The following is an 11,865-nucleotide window of genomic DNA, read 5'->3' on the forward strand; positions in this document are numbered from 1 at the left end:
TTATAACTTCACAAACAACTCTACAATTAGTAAAGAGGCAAGTAAAGGTCGGATCCCAAGGGACGGGAATTGAGATGAGATTTCTATTGCAACTAGTGGTGTCTTAGCGGTGTCACAATTGGGGTTGATGTAGAAGGTCACTAAACTAAATAGCAATGAAAGTAAACAAGCAAGATGAATTAAAAGGGTTGTAAACAATTGATAAAAAGCACTAGGGTGTCATGGGGTCATAGGGGATTCATGGGAATTGATCATACAAACATGTTCTCAAATTATAGCAAGCAATTATTGTTGTGATGGATCGAGTTGGTTTATATCTTATAATCCTAGGAAAGTTTTGAGTCCCTGAGCCGAATCGATTAGATTGTACAACACCTACAAGTCGACTTAGTCTTCCCTACTCAACAACATACATGGTCTAATGAGACTCGAGTTGGTTTATGTCTTACAAGTCTCATTGAAAAGATAGGTGATGGGTAAAAAAAATGCAAGGATTCATAGGCTCACATTTCATCAAACATAACATGTGCATGAGTTGAGATCACAACAAGCAAGCAAATAAACTATGAAAGCATATTAATTTAAGCACGAATCATTCCCCATGTTGGTTTCCCCTAATTACCCATTAACCCTAGCTAAGTAACTACTCACTCATTATCATGTTGAACATGCTAGCAAGGTTGTCAATCATACCAACAAAGTGAAACATGATGAATAAATGAAAGTGATTAACAATAATTAAAGAGGGATTACGAGAATTATACCCACTAATGATTCCAATAATAAAGCAAAGAATAAAAGAAGTACTTGATGCTTGATTGAGAGGTAGTCAATCTCCCAATAATAACCCAAATAATCTTCAATTACCCAAAATAAAGGATGAACAAGAGAGAGATTAAGGAAATAAAACTTGTATTAAAACTTGATTAATTGTTGATTACAAGATTAAAGAGAGTTTTGATTGAAATTGACTACACTAAAGATTGCTAAGAAGAACATGCTCTTCTAATTAGACTAATGGGGTATTTATAGTGGGGATTAGGTGGATGAATTAGGATTAACTAAGGGCTTAAATGATGATTAAGTCCCTACTTAAGGAAACGCCGGTCTTTTTGGAAAGACTCTGGTCTCTAGGGAGACTCCGGTCTCTAGAAAAAGATGTGCATCCTTCCTTGAAGCTTGAAGAAGACGAAATGGGTCTGCCTGAGAATCCGGGCGTCTTCAGCACGGGACGGGCGGTTTTGGTGGTTTCTGCCAGGGCGTCTTGGGGTGAAGACGGGCGTCTTATGGGTCTTTTGCTCGGGCGTCTTGGGGAGAAGACGCACAGATTGTGGTGGTGGAGACGGGCGTCTTCAGGTGAAGACGCACGGATTGCTGTGCAGTCTCGTTTCTTCTTCTTTTCTTCCTTTTTCTTCATAAAATCCTTGGGGATTTCCTCGGGGATGCAAGGATCTTTTCTCATCATTGCCCATCTACTATAGTATGTACAAGGGCCTTCTAATCTTGTCTCTCCTTGATGCTTGGTCATTGAATTCAATCAATTTAGCCTCATTATGCCATGAAAATGCAAGGTTTGCACTCCTTTCCTACCAAGGGATCAAAACTTCAAAGAATATGCAAAACAAAGAACTAAAGACAATAAATAACCCAAGTATGCACTAAAAAGCATGGGAACAAGGCTAATTCGGGGACTAAATGTGCTCTAATTATGGTCACATCATAAATCAACACATATATATGAATATTTATAGTAATGAGATATAGATTACCAACAAGCGGTATCAAGAGCCTTTGGTTGTTTGCATGCAAATCAGTTATAGTTTTTCCGAGTTATACGATTAACATATAAAACTTGTAAATTTGTGTTATTATGATATATCACGAAATAAATTATGCATGTTAAAGTTTCTGATCCTAAAATGTATTTAGGATATTTTGGTTAATTTATGGATTTTTATTGTTCATCATATATAATAATGGCATTAAAAATGTGATTTTATGATTAAAATGTCATTTTCGGACTAAAATTAGGTAAACTTCGAATTTTCTAGTGGTTTTTGGATATGTTTTCAAATATATTATTTTTAGATGACCTGTAAATTTTCATAAATTTTGAAGTTTTTATGCTCGAAATATGGATTTTTCATGATATAAATCGTATTTAGATGAATAATAGGTTAATATGAGATAAATTTCGAATCTGGTCATAGAAATTTAGGATGTTGTCACATGCAATTTTATAAGATGTGTGTAAAATAATAGGCTATATTGAAGTCTTTATGCATGATTTATGAATTTTTGATGGAAAATAGCATAAATAGTGACTTAATTAGTGAATAATTGCTAAAACATACTCCATGACTAAGGAAAAACGTCACATGTTGCATTTTATTATCTTTTTCAGATCTAAAATTGAAAAGTTGATGAATATAATTTTTCTCATGTTTTTATGATTATTATTGATAAATCCGATAAATCGCAACATAGTTTTTCCGATAATTTTTCGACATTTTAACCTAAGTTTTTTGAACATTATGAGTGTCATGGTATTTTTCCAGAATGTTCAAGAGTTTAAATTTCAAATTTCAAATTTATTTGAAATTTTTGTGATTTATTTGAAGTTTATAGCATTTTATTGTAATTTTGGGTCCATTAATGAACAATATTAAGAAATATGAGTTAATTATATTCAAATAGCTAGTGGAGACTAATTTTGAGTTCTAAGAGATTAGGGAAATTAACTTGTGCATAAATATGAATTTATGTAATTTATTGTGATTTTAAAAGGTTGAATCACGCAAATCCGTAAAAACCGTTTAATATACAATATTGGCTGCTTAAAGGCGATTTAGCATAAAATTGGGCATGTTCATACATATTATAATGCTGCATTTTATTTATGATTGTCATAATTTTATTTTATGTAATTTTATTTTATGTAATTTTATTTTATGTAATTTTACTTAGTATGGCCTTAGTTTTTAATTGGTATTACCCGAAATGTATGGGAATATCGATTCGGTTGTAATTTATTGTGATTTCGTATCACCATTTTGTAATTTAATATATTTATTTTATTTTAATTACAAATGTATAATAGGAAATTATGTAATTTGTTATGTAATTTTATTATTCCGGAGTTCCTTGAAGACGGTGTCACTCAAGAAGGCGATACATAAAGACGGTGTTACCTCGAGATGCGTGCCATAACCGAAGTTCAAGGGACCAATGGAGTTGGTTTCCGAATATGTAATAATTAATTTGATTTTCTATTTTAGGAAGGCCATACTAGGATTTATTTTATGCTTTGCATTTTATTTATATGTCGCATGTATCGCTAAATCGCCATAACTAAAACATACATCATCTTTTAATCGAGTTTATCGACCGTGTCAATTAGAATTATCGTAGTTCACCACTTTAGTTCACTTAAAACGTGATAGATAATAAATTGACATGACCTCTCGCTAAAAATAAACAATTGAGACATAGCCTTACCAAAAGTAGAAACCATGAAAACCTATTTCGCGAGGGAGTGCACTCGGCCATCCCGGGGTACAAACCTTGTTACGTAGGGAAACTGGATGATAAATGTCTATCCACCGAATTCGTGTTGATAAGGGTTTCATCGGCCATCCCGTGCCCAAGTTAATGTGAATTTGGATCATGGACACATTTATTCGAAATTTGGATTGACCTCAACGGAAGTATTCGTGACCGTAGTCGCATATATTCCAGGCTATAGATAAACATTAGAGTAATTTTATCGATCAAGAGTTCTAAAAGTAGAATCGATTAAAAGTTAATCCACCGAGTTATATTAATAAGGGTTTCATCGGCTATCCCGTGCCTAAGTTGATATGAATTTGGGTTTTGGAATCATTTATCTATGTTGGGTAGAGGTCACTAGATAAATGCAATAAAACTCGTTTAAATTAATTTTTTACGAGTATTATTATTTTGAAAACGACATATGTTTTATTCCTTCTATATTTTGTTTTGTAGACCGCTTCTATTTCTCATAACAAATGGCCACTCCAAACCCCAACTCCACACCTCTCACTAATACTTCATGGCTCCGATCCTTCATGGATCGATGAAAACTTGAAAATAATGTGTCAAATTTCTCCGATTGGGATGCCCAACTCAAATTAGCCGCCCAAGGTGACGACAAGCTTCGTTACCTCACCGAGGCTTCTCCACCCGAACCTTAGGTTGACCGCCGCTACTAGGGAAGCATATGAGGCTTACCATAAGGAGTCCGCCGCAATGAAAAATGTGTTGATCTTTGCGATGGAAGCGGATCTCCAAAGGACAGCCTTTAAGATGGGCACCGCTAATGAAATCTACTCCAAGCTTGTGACAATGTTTTCACAAACTCCGCGGATCGTCCAATATGAGGCGGCCGCTGCATTCTTTGGTATCTACTTCAAAGAGGGCCAAAAGGTTAGCCCTCACGTGCTCAAATTAATGGAGCTAGTCGAGACCTTGAAGATTCAAAAAGTTGAACTCCCCAAAGAACTCATTGTAGATAGGATTGTACACTCCTTATCCAAAGTCAAAGCGTATGTTCAATTCCGGGTGAATTTTAACATGCAAGACAAGGACGTGTCTCTTGAAGAGTTACACAAGTTACTTGTGCAAGCCGAAAGAGACATGGAGTTAAATGTTAACCCACCTAAGGATGTGCCTAATATAAGCACCAAAAGCAAGGGGAAGTTCAAAAAGAATGGGAAGAAGAGTAAGAAACAAGCTCCCACTTTCACCAAAGCTAAGACTTATGAAGCTAGCACTTCCAAAATCAAGAAGGGTCCTCTTCATAAATGCCATTATTGTAATGGTGTTGGACATTGGAAAAGAAATTGTTCCAAATACCTTGGTGACATTAAGGCTGGAAAGATCACTCCAGTAGGTAAATGACTATCCTTTCTTTTATGCTTCTAATGCAACTATGGTATTGTGATACAAAGTTGTGATAATGTATCCCCTTTTTATTGTAAATAGGGCCTCCACCAAAAAAGGACAAGGGAAAATAAAAGCAAGCTTGTGAAACCATCAAGAAGCTAGGAATAGCTTCCATGAAGCTTGGCTTTTTATTGTCTTATTTTAATTTATGTTTTGGATTTTAGAACCTTATTGATTTCCGTGTTCGACATGGAAATGTATTATGGATAATGGTTGTATTTTGGATAATGGTGGCTTGGTTTGCAACCCAAGTCACCCGTTTTATCGTATTTTATCCTTGTTCTAAAATTCGTCTTTATCCGCTTGCTCATAGAAACATATGATCATTCACTTAAAGTGATCTAATAAACAACTATAATGATGGGATTCATTATATGTCCGCAAGCTTAAGGCTTGTTGATCGGTCCGTTTCGTGTTCACAATTAAATAGATGTGGTCGTTGGGTCACGTCCGAATCAAAACAAAATTTATAGCTTCACAAACAACTCTACAATTAGTAAAGAGGCAAGTAAAGGTCGGATCCCAAGGGACGGGAATTGAGATGAGATTTCTATTGAAACTAGTGGTGTCTTAAGGGTGTCACAATTTGGGTTGATGTTGAAGGTCACTAAACGAAATAGCAATGGAAATAAACAAGCAAGATGAATTGAAAGGGTTGTAAACAATTGATAAAAAAGCACTAGGGTGTCATGGGGTCATAGGGGATTCATGGGAATTGATCATACAAACATGTTCTCAAATTATAAGCAAGCAATTATTGTTTAGGTCCCGGAGCCGAATCGATTAGATTGTACAACACCTACAAGTCGACTTAGTCTTCCCTACTCAACAACATGCATGGTCTAATGAGACTCGAGTTGGTTTATGTCTTACAAGTCTCATTGAAAAGATAGGAGATGGTAGTAAATGCAAGGATTCATAGGCTTAGCATTTCATCAAACATAACATGTGCATGAGTTGAGATCATAACAAGCAAGCAAATAAACCATGAAAGCATATTAATTTAAGCATGAATCATTCCCCATGTTGGTTTCCCCTAATCACCCATTAACCCTAGCTAAGAGACTACTCACTCATTATCATGTTGATCATGCTAGCAAGGTTGTCAATCATACCAACAAAAGGAAACATGATGAATAAATGAAAGTAATTAACAATAATTAAAGAGGGATTAAGAGAATTATACCTACTAATAATTCCAATAATAAAGCAAAGATAAAAGAAGTACTTGATGCTTGATTGAGAGGTTGTCAATCTCCCAATAATAACCCAAATAATCTTCAATTACCAAAAATAAAGGATGAACAAAAGAGAGATTAAGGAAATAAAACTTGTATTAGAACTTGATTAATTGTTGATTACAATACTAACCCAAATAATCTTCAATTACCAAAAATAAAGGATGAACAAAAGAGAGATTAAGGAAATAAAACTTGTATTAGAACTTGATTAATTGTTGATTACAATACTAAAGAGAGATTTGTTAACTAAGGGCTAAACTAGTAATTACACTTTTTAGATTGAGCAGGGAGGAGCCGGTATTTTTCGAAGGAAGGGCTTCTTTATTTGTAGCTTGGAGAAGACGAAATTGCGCTGTACAGGAATCCGTGCGTTTTGGAGTCGTGACGGGCGGATTCTGGTGGTGGAACACGGGCGTCTTTGGAGGAATCCGGACGAATTCTGGTGGCTGCAAGCCCAGGCGTCTTTGGAGGAAAACGCACGGATTGTGCTTGTGGAGGACGGGCGGATTGGGGACAATCCGCACGGCTTGTACCTCAGCAACATTTCTTCTTCTTTTCTTCCCTTTTCTTCATAAATTCCTTGGGGATTTCCTTGGGGACTCAAGGATCCTTTCTCAACATTGCTCATCTACTATAATATGTACAAAGGCCTTCTAATCTTGTCTCTCCTTGATGCTTGGTCATTGGATTCGATCAATTTAGTCTCGTTTTGCCATGAAAATGCAAGATTCTTACTCCTTTCCTACCATGGGATCAAAATCTCAAAGAATATGCAAAACAAAGAACTAAAGACAATAAATGACCCAACTATGCACTAAAAAAGCATGGGAACAAGGCTAATTCGGGGGCTAAATATGCGCTAATTATGGTCACATCAAATATCCCGAAACCGAACCTTTGCTTGTCCCGAGTAAAGAGGTGTGAAAGACTAGGACCATTATTTAAACTAACCTAATAACATAGCCGATATGAGACAATTAGCGGGTCTCACTCCGCCCCTTCAACTCACAACAAGACAACCATGAGGTAGGATGCCTTCTTGCAAGGCAAGGTGGGTCTTGCCAAAATGGCGACACATCCAAACATTAAGCACACAAAATCAAATAATGGATGCATCTACAAAAGGAATAGCCACTTCCTCATCAAGTGGCGGAGGCAACTAAAAGAGAGCAAATTTAAGAGCATGTAATCCTTCACAAATACTAGTTCAACAAATTACTAAGGCTAAGAGGATGGCACTAAATCACCTCCAAATGGTGTTAAACTAGACTACTTTCGTCCTCAATTTCCAAATGCTTTCATCAAGAGCGATCGGATGGTGGTGGAATGATGATCCCTATGATGCTAGTAGCATATGATATGACAAGTCTCGAATTCTCTACAAATGTAAAGGTCATGGATCGTCCAAAGCTCGACAAAGTGGCTTGACAAAAAGTCTTTTTGGGAATGAAATGCTCAAATCTTTATACACAACGGGTGGATATGACTAGTATTCAAAATTTGACCTCATTTAACTTTCACATTTCAAAAATTTAAGATGGGGTTTGTCCCTTCCGGGCTAGTATCCTTTGCTTTCGCCAATCGCTTATTAGGCAACCGGTTAACCTCTAGACAATAGCTTTTCGGGGTGATAGTCACTCTGTCTCTGGGCGGCCGAATTCACAACCGTGTGGGGGCCCAATTCAATGGATCCCGCTCCAAAGCACATCGAAGTGGTACGCCTCCATCAAAACAATTAAATTTCTCAACATTTCATCATTTCATAACATTTAAGGTTTCCTTGGCAATAAGTTACTTCCACATGATAAAATTCTTTGAAATGAGCACTTCAAGCTTATTGATAGAAAATATTTTTGGGTTGCCTTACCACAAGGTCAATCAAGGTCACCTAGACAAGTTAACCAAGTCCACATCGCATCACGGGGTTGGATAGATGACTCACATGCAAACCCTTGACTAGGCTTTGGGTCATGGGTCAAAAGACACTAGTATGACACTATCTAGGGTGTTTTACAACCATTCTAGTAGGCAAAGTCTTAAGTTGAAAAAGTATTTGTAATGGCTTAGTTGCTCTTGTCAAAGTTCTCAATTAGGCACTTTTCAAAATATTTTATCTAAATGCAACTACATGCAATGATACAACTAATATATTCATCCTAATGCAAGTGATTCTATCAACTATAATGACATATAAACTAAATGCAAGTCCTAAATTCACATTGTTATACCGCATCAATCGAAATAAAGCCACATAGTCAATAACATAAAGAGGAAAAAGGAGATTGGAAAGATCATACCATGCGGTCTTCATGATCCTCATGTCTCGGATGTGGCGTAGTCAATCAATGTGAACAAGGATAGAACAAACACAATATATACAATATATACAATATAACTACACTACAAAAGGAAATAAACATGTTTTTGGGTTTTTCAATTTTCAAATTTTTATGGTTTTTTGAAATTTTTCAATTTTTTTGGATTTTTGAATAAAAACTTAAGTTAGAATTCCCCATCCCCACACTAATATGGGCATTGTCCTCAATGGCCAAAATGATGGGAAATTATGCAAACATGATGCATGATTTCTACACTAAATGCAATCTACACTAGTCTACACTACATGATGCATGGTTTTTGGTTATGATGGAGAAGATAATTTAGATTACCTCCCGTTGTGTATGCATTAACTTCCCCAAACCGATCTAGACACTATTGCTAATGTCTAAGGATGGGTGTAGTTCATGCACACACTATGCAATGCATGAAACTAATTTGTCGTTTTTGATTTTGAAAGTGGGAACAATAAAATGAAAACACCTCAAAAAGTACCGAGGTGTGAGTCCTCAATGGTGCTAGGACTACTCCAACAATGATCAAGAAAAATAAATAAATTGAACAAAGAGAGAAATAGACAAACCTTGAGAGGGTAGGAGCCTCCAAAGCTTGCTAATCTTCCATCATATCATCACTATCATCATCTTCCTCATTAGAAGTGGTCTCATTGCCACTTCCCTCTTCACTTGCTTCTTCATCTTCTGCTTCACCTTGCTCATCATCCTCTTCTCCTTCTTTACTTGCTTCCTCATCAATGTTATCATCAACTTCTTCATTACCAACAACCTCATTGTCACCCGGAACAACCCTAGATGCACTCGGAAATAAGACTTCCTTATCCGCCCAACTAGGCAAAGGACATGATGGGTCAAGTAGTCCTTGCCTAGCTAAGTGTAAGAGGGGTGGATATTGAGCTAAGTAAGCATTTTTCCGATCCTCAAAGGCTTGCTTGTGCATTGCTTGCATGAGAAGAGTCAAATAATCATTTCTTGCTTCAACACCCTCCGGCTTGAACTCTTGGTACTCAAAAGGGTAAGGTGGTGTGACAATGGAAGAGGAGGGTAATTCAAGTTCACCCTTTTGTTGTTGGATAATATACTCGGCCTCTTTTGAAAGGGGAAGTAGATAATTGGTCCGGTGGACACTCAATCGACAAATCTTTGAAGGCAAAGTGAAAGAACTAGCCTCACTAGTGAGCCATCCATACTTGGTGTCAAGAGGGTTATGGGCAACCCACTTGTACTTGTGTATCATAGTATGCAAATCAACGAGATGACCACCTTCTTTCGCCTCATACTTGTTATCTTTGTTGAAGTTAGGATCAGAGTATTTAGCTAGGATAGTGACTAGGCCTCTATTCACAATAACGGCAGTGCCTTTCTTCCCACAATCAATGTTGAGCCATCTATCCACCAATAGCCTTAGAAAGTTGAAAGGCTTGGTGTGTACTCTTCCAATGTTCAAAGCCGACTCAAGAAGAACAAAATCGAGTTTGGTGAAATGGTTGGTGTCTTTTCTTGCATTGATGGTGCTCCCTACGACCTTGTGCCATACTCTTATGCCCGGATGGTGGACTAAAAGAGCACGACTCGCATGAAAGTCCTCAAATTTCCTTCCGGAAATCGCCTCCCAAAGAGGGTCGGGGTCATGTTTGCCAACATTCTTAAAATAACTCGGTTCATCACTAAGACCCAAAGCTTCACCTAATTCCTTAAAGGAGATGCGCCTACTAACATTAGCTAGACGAAACTCGAGGTTCTCTATAGTCTCACCCTTGTTAACTTTCAAAGAACTCAAAAATTCTAAGGTGAGGGAGGGGTATGTCAATTCTTTTGATTCAAACAATTTCTCCAACCCCATGGCTTTGAAAAAGGCTCTAGTTTGCTAAAGGACACCCAATTTTTCTAAGAAATCTTCACATATAAACTTGGTGGATTGAAATGATTTTCTAGCAAACTTAGCAAAAGTGTCCCTATGGGTTTTGGAAATGAAAGTTACCTCCGGATAGTTTGCAAGTTGATCAATTTCCGGAGTAGTAGATGTTGTTGCGCCCATGGGAGGTTGTTGTTGTTGTTGCACTTCCAAGTTTGGGTTTGCTACCACCATAGCCAATGCTTTCTTTGCTTGAAGAGTCTTTTGCCTTAATGAAAGTGTCTTTGCCTTTGGTGCCTTTGCCTTTGTTGCCTTTGTTTCTCCCTTAGTCCTTGCCATTGATGAATTAACCAAGAAAGAGTGAAAAATCTTCAATTTCTAGTGCACCCAAATTGATTTAAAGATGAAAGGCTTTGCCTTTATGAATTCAAAAATCGACTCAAAGGTTGAAGATTTTGTGCTTGGTTTTGATTTTTATTGAAAAAGGAGAGATTGATTTGTTATTAAAAGGATGTTTTGATTTGAATTTGGTGAATGTAATTGAGGAATTTTGTTTTTGTGATGGAGAGGATGAGGGTTTTGAGGGTTTTGAGTAGTGTTATGAATGAAGGAATGAAGAAATGAATGTGGGAGGGGTTTTATAAAGCCCGAAAAAATTTGAACTGCGGGGGCAATCCGTGCGGTTTCTGCTCGGGACGGGCGGATTCTGCCTTTTCTGGGTTGGGAAAAACTCGCCTAAAGACGGGCGTCTTTAAGGGAAGACGCTCGGATTCGCAGACACGGGACGGGCGTCTTCTATAGAAGACGGGCGGATTTCAGTCCAGGAATATTTCTTGTTTTCCTCAGCCAAGAAGACAGGCGTCTTCCTTTCAAGACGGGCGGCTTTTTGAAGACGGGCGGATTAGGATGTAGGACGCCCGGATTCGCTAACAGTCAAAAATATTTCAAAATTTCAACTCAGAGGGACGTGCGTCTTCTACCCAACACGCTCGGATTGTCTGAAGACGGGCGGATTCTCCTGAATCCGCTCGGATTCGACTCCTTTGTACCCGGATTCAGTTCCATTCGTGTACAACGCATATCCCTTGTCATTCTTCCATTCTTCTTCATATCTTGTGTTCTTCATTGTGGGGGCACTACTAAGGCATGGATAGCCTAGGCAATTGTCATCCCCACACTAAGCTAAAGCACTACACATTAATTGAAATTATTAATCCCTCCCTCACTTCTCTCAAACATGATAATTGTCTTGATCAAAGTATATAAAAATCCAAAGATGACAAAAAAATGCAATACAAGAATTGAAATGCAGGTTAGGGAGTTAGAAATATTTACAAATGGTGGTTTAGGGAGGACTCCACCAAACTCTCATTCTTGATGAGATGTCAAGGAGGCATGTCCAAGGTGTTGTTGATGTTGCTCAACACCTTAAAAAAGTAATCAAAAGCTT

This window comes from Silene latifolia, chromosome X (genome assembly GCF_048544455.1).
Source record: "Silene latifolia isolate original U9 population chromosome X, ASM4854445v1, whole genome shotgun sequence".
Lineage (NCBI taxonomy): Eukaryota > Viridiplantae > Streptophyta > Magnoliopsida > Caryophyllales > Caryophyllaceae > Silene > Silene latifolia.